Genomic DNA, 9532 nt, shown 5'->3' with positions numbered 1-9532 from the left:
ATATGGTATTCGGCTGTAATGCTATGGTAAGGCATCTTAGCCATAGAAAAAATATCAACAATATCATCTCAATTTTGCTTTTGCATCTGAAAGACTAAAGTTGCGTTCTCACTGCCTTTGGAAACACATCTTCAAGTGCCCACTTCCAATGAAAGTTTTATGTAAATGTAAGTTTCGGACTTTCGCTTTCAAAGATATTGTATTCATGCGTTATGGAAATTTCTACGACCATTTTCTGGCTTTATGTACAAAATGTGCCCCCATTGAACTCCAGTTGCCAGATATACCAGGTTGAATTTAACCAATTAGGGTCTCTGATTGAACATGGAGAACAGATGAATAATTCCAGTTTGTGCCTGACCAGAATAATACAACAGCAAGTCTTTAATTTGTCTGAATACGGCTGTGAAAGAAAAAAAATGGTAGCAAGATTCGCACCGCTTCAACCTTTTGTCACCAAGCCTCTTCCAACTATAGGTGGCAGACAAGCTCTAGTAAACCTTAAAAAAAATTAAAATAGAAGCCCCTCGATGCTTGTTCATTGTGAACACTATGGGCTAGACTAGGGGTGGACAAACTAATTTGCCCCTGCTAAACTTGAAAAAATTATTTTCAATACCTGTATAAATGCTTTATTTTCCCTGTAGTTTATGTGTCTTGCCACATATGGCACAGTACAAATAAATTCACATTAATTCTGGCACAGAAAGTTATTCTGCATTCACGATTTGTTGTTTTTCCAATATTCATGTGTGATTTCCAAGATTAGACAGTCAATATTACACCACATGAAAGTGGCATTTTCCTGAGTTTGAGTTTTTCCCCGAGAGACACCAACCAATTGGTGAAACTGGAACAAAAAATACTTTTAAAATAAAAATTAGAAAATGCAATTTCCAATCAAGATTAAGGTATGTTCTCATCCAGATCCTGTCACTAACGGGCAGACAGCTGGTACCGTGTGCAGCAGGTTTATTAGTTCACAAAGGAAGTAAATACAGCTAAAAGTCCACAAACTAAATCAGGGTCAGACAGACAATGGTCAATCATGAGAATAGGAGCATCAAAGAAGAGACTAGAGTAGTCAGGGTCCAGGCGAGGGTCAGGGCAGGCAGCAGGCAATCAGAGATGAAGCAAGATCAAGTACATAGAAGATAAGGTCCAGATAGAAACGCTCAGTACTGCAGGCAGAGTGGCACAAACAATACTTCGCACAGAGTGAGAGCCTGTGCAGTGCTTAAGTATCATATGGGTGATTGTCAATGAGTGTCAGCTGAGCGGCATCCGGGGAGTGTGCGTTGGGGTTGTTGGGAGATGTAGTGTGTTTAGTACTCTGGAGACAGCTTCCGCTGGTGACCAGAGATGGAGACAGAGCACTGACTCCTGACAGATCCCATGCTATTTATTTTTCTTACACTGTGAATTACCAAAACACGCCACGAATCTGGCCCTTATGTCGAATTTTAGAAACCTGTGTGGCCCACGAGTATGAAAGTTTCCCTATCCCTGAGCTAGACGCATGTTCAAGAACAAACATTTAGCGAGTTCTTGAACACACATCAAATGCCTGGTATGTACATAACTTTAGATATCAACCAAACAAATGGGATGTTCAAATGGATTCATAAAATATTACAAAAGCACAAAAATTGCACAACAAAGACATTTGCTATGTGAGTTATTTGAAACATGCAACAGTGTAAAAATGTTGTGTTCTTAGATCCAGACTTGTGTTTACACAAGACAAAGACACACATTCCTCTGGTTCTTAAAATGGGAATGTATTGCTGGAGTTTAGACTTGGATTCAGTCTAATTGGACAGTTGTGCTAGCAGTGGGTCACCAACCTGTAAATGAATCTAAACCTTATGTTGCACCTGCAGGCAAACAGAACAGCCTGAATACCATATAAGGCCTTGGTCATTGTCCTGTCCGTTTAAAAGCAAACACGATGGGGACAAACAGACAAAATAGCTGTGAGGTGACTTCATTCTGTTTGTGTGTCTGTGTGCATGTTTGGAATGCTGCTGCTGACAGTTTTGTCATGTGTGACACAATGAAGGGACATCGGGACCGTTAAAAAAGAAGAATGCTCCCTAACTGAAAACACCTGCTCTCTGTTTGCGCCAGTCCACCAGACAATGAAAGAAACAAACATCTGTCGGCTTTACGACCTCAAACACATCCAGAAGCACAAGTTCAATTCCCACAGAAGGAGACTCAGGTTGAACGAAGGTCAACAGAAAAATAAGGCAGATTCTGGAGAACAATAGTACTGGGCACAAAGACCACGTCCCCTATGAAATCATCCTGACAAGTCTTGTTTTTCTTGTAATTCTTCACGGCTTCCATCTATTTTAGCACAACATTACCACACACAAGCAATGCTCCCAACGGATCCAACCTGTGGAACTGATGCTGTGTTTTTGACCTGTTTCCTCTGTGTGGAGGAACAAAAGTTATTAAAAAAGCAATTGAATTATTGCTCTTCTTACTTTTGGGTTTTATTATAAAATGTACTTTTCACTCCCATTCTTATGAATGGGTAAAGGTGTTATTTGTTGTAATAAAAGACAATCCTATCAATATATATTTCCGGCTTTGTTAGTTAATACATTTGAAACTCCTTTTAATCCAATCTAAATATGACATGAAATTTGACACATGGAAACCCACGGACAAAAAAAGGCGACGAAAAGCATCGGAGTGAATAGAAGTAAACTGAAGGTAATCAAAGCAGTGAGAAGAACAGGGTTCCTACACATTTCTTCAAGCTAAATTTAAGACTTTTTAAGACCTTGCATATGAAAAATTAAGACCAATTTCTCAACCTATTTCTAAGCCCTAGGAACAAAAAAAAACAAAATCCTTGAATTTTAAAACAATTACTCATCAGTAAGGGATTAACGTAATGAATTATGGTTCAAATTTCATTAATTAAATTACAAAAATTAGACTAGACTATATACCTCATTACTTTCTCACATTTTGGTGCAGCGAAACTTCACATAATTGTGGTTAAAAAAAATAAAACTAAACCAGCAAAGTCACACGGAAAACATTTTAATCGCCACAATTTTTAAGACTAAGATATCACAATTTAATACTTTTTTATTGCTTTTTAAGGCCCTATTCCCAAGTTTTCAAATTCAAGTTTTTTAAAACTTTTTAATACCCTGGAAGAAGCTGAGTAACATGTTATTAAAACAAGGTGTGGAAATCAGGAGTCCATAATGCAAAAATTGAAATCAAGTTGAACACAAAAAACACATCTTAGTAAGTCAAACCAAAGATTTTAAAGGAGTTTTCAAAATTTGCTTCATTCATTTGCTTACTGACCTCCAACCAGTTTTATCTGACATTGGTGTTTTAGTACGATTTGGGTATTTCACTGATCTTTTTTGTGCAATGTTGAAAGCTTTTTTAAAATGATGTTAACAGTACATTGAGTTTTACTTCCTGAGTGGCTGTTGACATTGTCAATCAATCTCAGGTCCATATCTCATGTAGAGAAAATGTTATTTACCAAATTTAAATAAATCTTAAATCGTAAGAAAGGCCTTTGGTTTTATTCTATAATATTGGACTTGTTCCACTAAGAAGGTTTGAACTTTGAGAGTTTAAACAAGAGATAAACTGTTCATGTCTGTCTGAGAGAAGTGCATAAATCAGGGGTTTTATTGCCTTGATGCACCTATAATTATTGTGAAAATAAAAATGAGTACTTTGCAGATTTCATACATTTTTTGAAGATAACTCATGTGGTAAATCAGGAAATACTGTACTGTATTACAGCTACCGCCTGGAGAATCACAGAGATACGTCCTGAGTTGTTACTGGTGATGGATCATGCTCAAAAGCATCAATTCTAAGAATCGATGCCTGTTAGGGAGTCGAAAGAGTCGATTCTTTTTTTTTTCAGTCACTCCATAAGCGATTTGTGCGTCAGGGACATCAAGTTTCAATGTTAAGTCATTGGTACCAATGCCATCTGAGGTCTTCTCGCGCGATCTGGCAGCAGCGCGACTTCTAATATCATAACATTGGCAAAGTCGTCGCATCACCTTATACAATCGGGGACTCAGCTATGGGTAAAGTACATGGAGGAAAATCCAATTGTTCTTATCCTGAACTTCCATCCATTTTCTTAACCCATAGTATTCCTTTTGGGGGTGCACGGTTGTCTGTTGTTTAATTCTCTAAAACAATAAATGAACAGCTTAAGTAATAAAAAATAAAGAAAACAAAAAAACCTAGCATGCCAACATTTGATTGAAATATTAAAACAAAAATTAAAACATAAAAATTGGCTTGTAATGTTTAGTCAGCAATGCATGCTTAGGTCGGCCAAGAGTTTGTATTAGCTGTCCTATGAGAAATTAGCATCAAGCTAGTGTACTTTAGCATTATGTGCTAAATTAATTTGTATTTTCATGAATTAATAATTGACCTGTTAAATGTAAACTTTTATCAACCCAGCCCTAGATATTCTAAGGTGGGATTTGGAGTGGGACATTATTGTTACTTCAGTCACCAAAATGAAAATATTTCCTCCATCCACTTTTTTTTTTTGGAAAAAACGTTTGAAGCTCAGTCCTCTTCTGATTGTTTTTCTTTAGTCCTTCACATGTGAAAGATTTTCATGTCGTGTTGCAGCTCTGTCTTCCAGTGTAGAGCACATGGAACAGATTACCTCCTCTAAAATAGACCCCATCTCTTTTGTAGAGCTTTTTTTTCTCAAATGTATGTGATCTGCTCTGCCCTGATCATTACATTGTTCTTCAGCTGCTGAATGATGCCAGCCACAGAATTGATCCGGACATGTGCAGGATGTTAATATAAATAATGGCTTGTGGGCTGCTCTTGTGTGTTGTGTTGGGTGCTTGTGTGGGTAATCATTTCGCCGGATGCGGTGTCACATCAGCAGTCATCACCAACCAACAGTGTATCAATTCTGACAGCTCGTTCCCACAAGCACCAATTTAATTAAAGCCCCTAATCTCCCACATTCTCCCCTGTGGCTAGACAACAATGAAAAGAATAAGTAGTGATGTAGTGAACTGAAGCGTCAGCATTAAATCTGCGTTGAGCAAGAAACTGTAACCTCCTTCAACTTTACATTAAACTGGGATGACATAAAAGAAACATTTCTGCTGGGATTTTGTTTCTAACGCTCAGAAATGTACCAGAAACACTTAGATACAAAACATTCAAGCAGAGGCTGCATCAACGCAACAATCAAATCAGGTTTGAAAATCATGAGAAAAAAATGTGAGCTTTAAGATGCTGACTGATCTCAGACCAGCTTAAATTAATCACACTGACAGGGAAAACAGAGCAGATTACATTTTAAACTGAACCAAGCTGCTTAGAGGTGAAGTCTTGAAGGCATACTTTAGATATAAATAACTCTTTCAGCTGGGAAATAAGTCTATAGCATTATTAAACTGTGCAAGCAACTTTCTAGATGTGAAGCCCCGGCGGTATCAGCATTTGAAGGAAAAAGTGAGTCACTTTGTGTCATGTAAACTGCAGCATTGATGCATTCTGTAATCTCAGCTATCTCATGCTTGTTTAACGTGGATATTGAGTTAAATGGTAACTCCAGAACTTAACACACACAAAACCAGTCAATTTTCTTTTTACTATAGACTTTTTCTAGTATTAGCTGTGTAAACCACAAAATATGTTACCACAAAATAACTTTATGATCTTTTCTCAGACAGAAACACAAACTCTTTGGAAGCAAAAGTTGCATTGAATCAAAGACTCTGAACAAAGCTTTAAAAAAGCATAAAAGCCATAGATATACCTGTGTAGGACCTGCTGGTTTTGGGGTTGTCCGGGTCCATGGATGGTCGTAGAGAGGAGCGGCGGGATCTTACAGGAAGCGCAGGTGTGTCTTGCTCTTTCCTTGAGGTTGTCAGATGGACCCCATTGCTGTCTCAGTCTGGGTGCACTGTGGCGACGTTCTCTAGCAGATCTGGCTCCTGGTATGAATGGATTCCCAAATACGTTTTCCTCACAGCAGAGCCTTAAGTTTCTTTTGGAAGTTAATATTTATAAGTATTCATTGTGTTTGGGGTCTTGGGTTGTATGTGGAAATGAAGAGAAAAGGGTGAGTTGGGTTTTTATTTTAACATCTATGTCTTTGTTTTTTTAGGTGCTTTGAGCTACAAAAGTATGAGAAGAACTGTTTTATAAATAAAGTTTTGCTTTGTTTTGATTTGATTTTATTGGATTTGATTTTATTTGATTTGGTTTTTTTGGTTTGGTTTGGTTTGGTTTCATTTGATTTGGATTTTGTTCAATTTAAAAAATACTTCATTATTTTTTTGAGAAAAATGTAATTATTTCAGTATAGTCTGTTAATTTTAAAGCCATCTGGGTGAAATCATATTATTAACTACCTTTTATCTTATCTAACTCTCATCTTTATGGGAAAACATTTCTCTCCCCAAATGATGCACAATGGTGCCTTCTTCAATGCCCAATCTCAAAAAGGAAAAATGAAAAAAAAAATGAAATTCAAAACTGTATTAAAAAATGACCTAAGCTTTAATTTAAAGCCGTCCCTTTACCTATATACCCTGTTCTTTTTATTCTTTTATAAAAAATTAAATGTTATAAGGCAGGCTGGTGACCGGTCCTTGGCCTTTGCTCAGCAGTAGCTAGATTAGGCTTTGGTAACCCTGGAGCCCCGTGACATCGAGAGATACAGGTTAAGAAAATGGATGGATGGATGGACAGACGGACAGACAGAAGGATGAATGGATTGAAGCTCAGAGGACTTCAGTCATTAAATGTTTTAAATAAATTATGTTTTAACAAGTAGGGTATGCAATATATTTTTTAGAATACTCCATTTTAATCTGTACATCTAAGCTGCAGTTGAAAACTGCTGCTTTCTTATGCTGCTAACGCTATAAAGCTTCTGCTTCAGTTTCCTCACCCGTAACATTTTTATTATAATCATTTCTTTCTGTTTGGCCCCGTGTGAAAGAGAGAAGTAATCTCTTGAAATGTCCAACGACACAGAGTAAGTATTAGTCAGTGACATGTGTTGATAAGTTTTCCCTCTTCTGAGGTTCAGACCATCGGTTCAGACACAGGAACAGCTTTCTGCTGACGTGACTCGCACACAGACAACAATAGCATATTCCTCAACTCCTTGGGGAAACACAAATGTGAAGTCTGCAGGCTTTCATGTGCGGTTATTCCTGTTGGTGACGTAGAGCTTGGTGATGGGGGGGGTAGGCGTTTCTGTCACTTTGTTCTCAAAAGAAAACCTTATTGTTGAAAAGCTGTCCTGCTTTTAAGCATTTGAGACATGAGTTACCTTTGGGCACTGTGAACACAGTGAGCCGGTGCCAGCTGATTTTCTCAGTAACAATACAGCCTTTCAGCGGCCAGCATCTCCTGATTGGATGTAGTATTTGTTTGACCCTGCCTGCGAGGGGAAACACTGAGAAACTTTAGAGATTGTGGGGGATTACAAAGTTCACCCTCCAAAGTAGACCACGTTTCTGACTGCATTCTTGAAATGTGCTCGGGGTTTTCCAACATCAGACAAGCCGTCAAGAAACCCAGAGTCCAATTAGACATGTCATATCTTCAGGTTTGTGGATATTTTTCAACGTTTTGTGCACACGTTGAGCCAAAAAGAGGTCAAGAAAGGATACTTGGAAAATGGAGAAACTACTACGGTCACGTCAACCTCGGTTTGGCTGCTGGAAAGCAGGAATGGAGTAAAAACAAGAGTTTTTAGCACATTTCTTGGACTGAGACTTTATGTCAGTTACACAAGAACAAACTCTACATTATGACACCCATCAGTGTGTGGTGCTGAATCCACAGTGGAAAGATAAATAATTGTACAATCATAGCAACAAACTGTGAAACACCTAAAAACGTAATGTTGCAGGACATCCGATAATTAATGTTAAAAACCATTTTTTTATATTTAAACAGATTTAGAAAGTTTGATCAGAGTTTGAAGAAAATTAAATGGGATTGAGCTGCCATCTACTGGTCACATTGAGTTTGCAACCTTTACACAAACTCTTCTGACACTTTTTTAGCACTAACTGTGATTACTGTGTGTGCACCAGTTTGAAGCTATCGCCTTCTCATTCTGGAAGAGCTGCAGAGCAAAAGCGTTTCTGATAGATAGCATGGATCCAGATGTACAATCCTCTTCAGAAGCCTTGAGTCATCCCTCGGTTCCTTATATTGTTTTTCCAAGAAACCAGATGTTTTTGTGATCTGCAAAAAGCGCTCTTGGCAATAAACCCTTTTCTTTGGGCATTTAGGGTTTCTTCTTGTTTTCATTTGAGTCCTTGTACCGGACCATTTTCCACTTCCATTTTATTTATTTATATCTTTCAATCATGTCAAAGTATCCATTCCATTTCATTTAATACATCTGAACTTATTGCACTCATTCCATGAGGGGAAGGCTGCAGAAAGAAGAAGGTTTTTTCTTTGCCAAAAGAAAAAGTTTTGATTCTTGACAAGGCAGATATGATATCTAAAGCTTTGTGTAAAATGATAATTAATTTTAAAAGAATTTCAGTTTAACTAATTCTGAATTCATTCCTTCTACAAGAATGTTCTTTAACCTTTTTGTCATAAGCAGTATCTTTAAAGGTAAACCCTCAGAGTAAATTTGCTAGCAAAAATATACAAACAGACAAAATATTGAGAGATTTTTAAAATGATAATGAACTTATTAAGTACCTATTATAATCAAACATTTTTGATCTCTTCACATAATTTATAGACGATTAAAAAAACTAAAAGTAGAATACATGACAAAAAAAGCTAATTAATGAAGTTGTCATGGCAATTAATTAACAACAATGTCCATTCATGAGGCTTTCCAGAAATCAATTATCTTTTACTTTTCAATGTTGAATATATTTCCACGATTTCCAGCTTTAATAAAAGAAGGATTTTTCTGTTTTTATATATAAGAACAATACTAAATCTATTTATTGTGGTTGAAATAGAAACATACAGATTTTTTCATAATTTTATCATCTGAATTTCATGTCTGTGTCTTTTTTTTACAGTAAAAATGTTGTATTACTTTTTGGTCTCTACAGAAAAGTGAATTTTGTTGCTCTAACAGCAGCAGAAATTAGTCTAGGCAGGCTAGTTTGGTGACACATCTCTAAATCTTCCGGCTGTTTAATTACTATATAACATAAAACATTATTTATGTGCATAATCTGAGCATGTACACCAAACGTCAAATAATATATCAGAAGGAACTGATGATTATTTTCTAAATTTACCTCTTCTGTAAAATGTTGAATTTCCTGGGCTCATTCCATTGCGCACCCTCACGCGCACATGCGGAAAAACAGAGCCCCACGTGCTGTCGGTGGAGCACACGTGTGTGTAGCTGAATCAAGTTCCCATGTGAGGGCTACGGTTACCGGAAATAGAAAAAAATCTTCAAAATATAAGTGTTCAACTTTTTAATCTGTTTCAAAATACGCAAATTGGGAGTGGTAAGTAACTTTTT

General features: G+C 36.9%; 2 protein-coding genes across 3 annotated transcripts in view; one reads left to right on the top strand and one right to left on the bottom strand.

Annotated features, from left to right (window-relative positions):
- The window catches only part of vegfc (vascular endothelial growth factor c), a 99429-nt gene extending 90044 nt beyond the window's left edge, over window positions 1-9385 (bottom strand). Inside the window, exons 1-2 of one of the 2 annotated variants that reach the window (XM_024289323.2) lie at window positions 9300-9385; window positions 5813-5990 (exon numbers count right to left, since the gene is read on the bottom strand). The gene's annotated coding sequence lies outside the window, so the exon portion shown is untranslated. Of the gene's footprint in view, window positions 1-5812; window positions 6245-9299 lie in introns of those variants that run through there. The other variant, XM_036213704.1, reaches the window with a different exon arrangement.
- A 3-nt stretch (window positions 9386-9388) lies between these two features.
- The window catches only part of naf1 (nuclear assembly factor 1 homolog (S. cerevisiae)), a 4974-nt gene continuing 4830 nt past the window's right edge, over window positions 9389-9532 (top strand). The window contains exon 1 of the mRNA XM_036213700.1: window positions 9389-9518. The gene's annotated coding sequence lies outside the window, so the exon portion shown is untranslated. The remainder of the gene's footprint in view (window positions 9519-9532) is intronic.

Source organism: Oryzias melastigma, linkage group LG1, assembly GCF_002922805.2.
Source record: "Oryzias melastigma strain HK-1 linkage group LG1, ASM292280v2, whole genome shotgun sequence".
Taxonomy (NCBI): Eukaryota; Metazoa; Chordata; class Actinopteri; order Beloniformes; family Adrianichthyidae; genus Oryzias; species Oryzias melastigma.
Note: the sequence above shows the minus strand (reverse complement) of the source record. Positions and strands in the feature narration are given on the sequence as shown.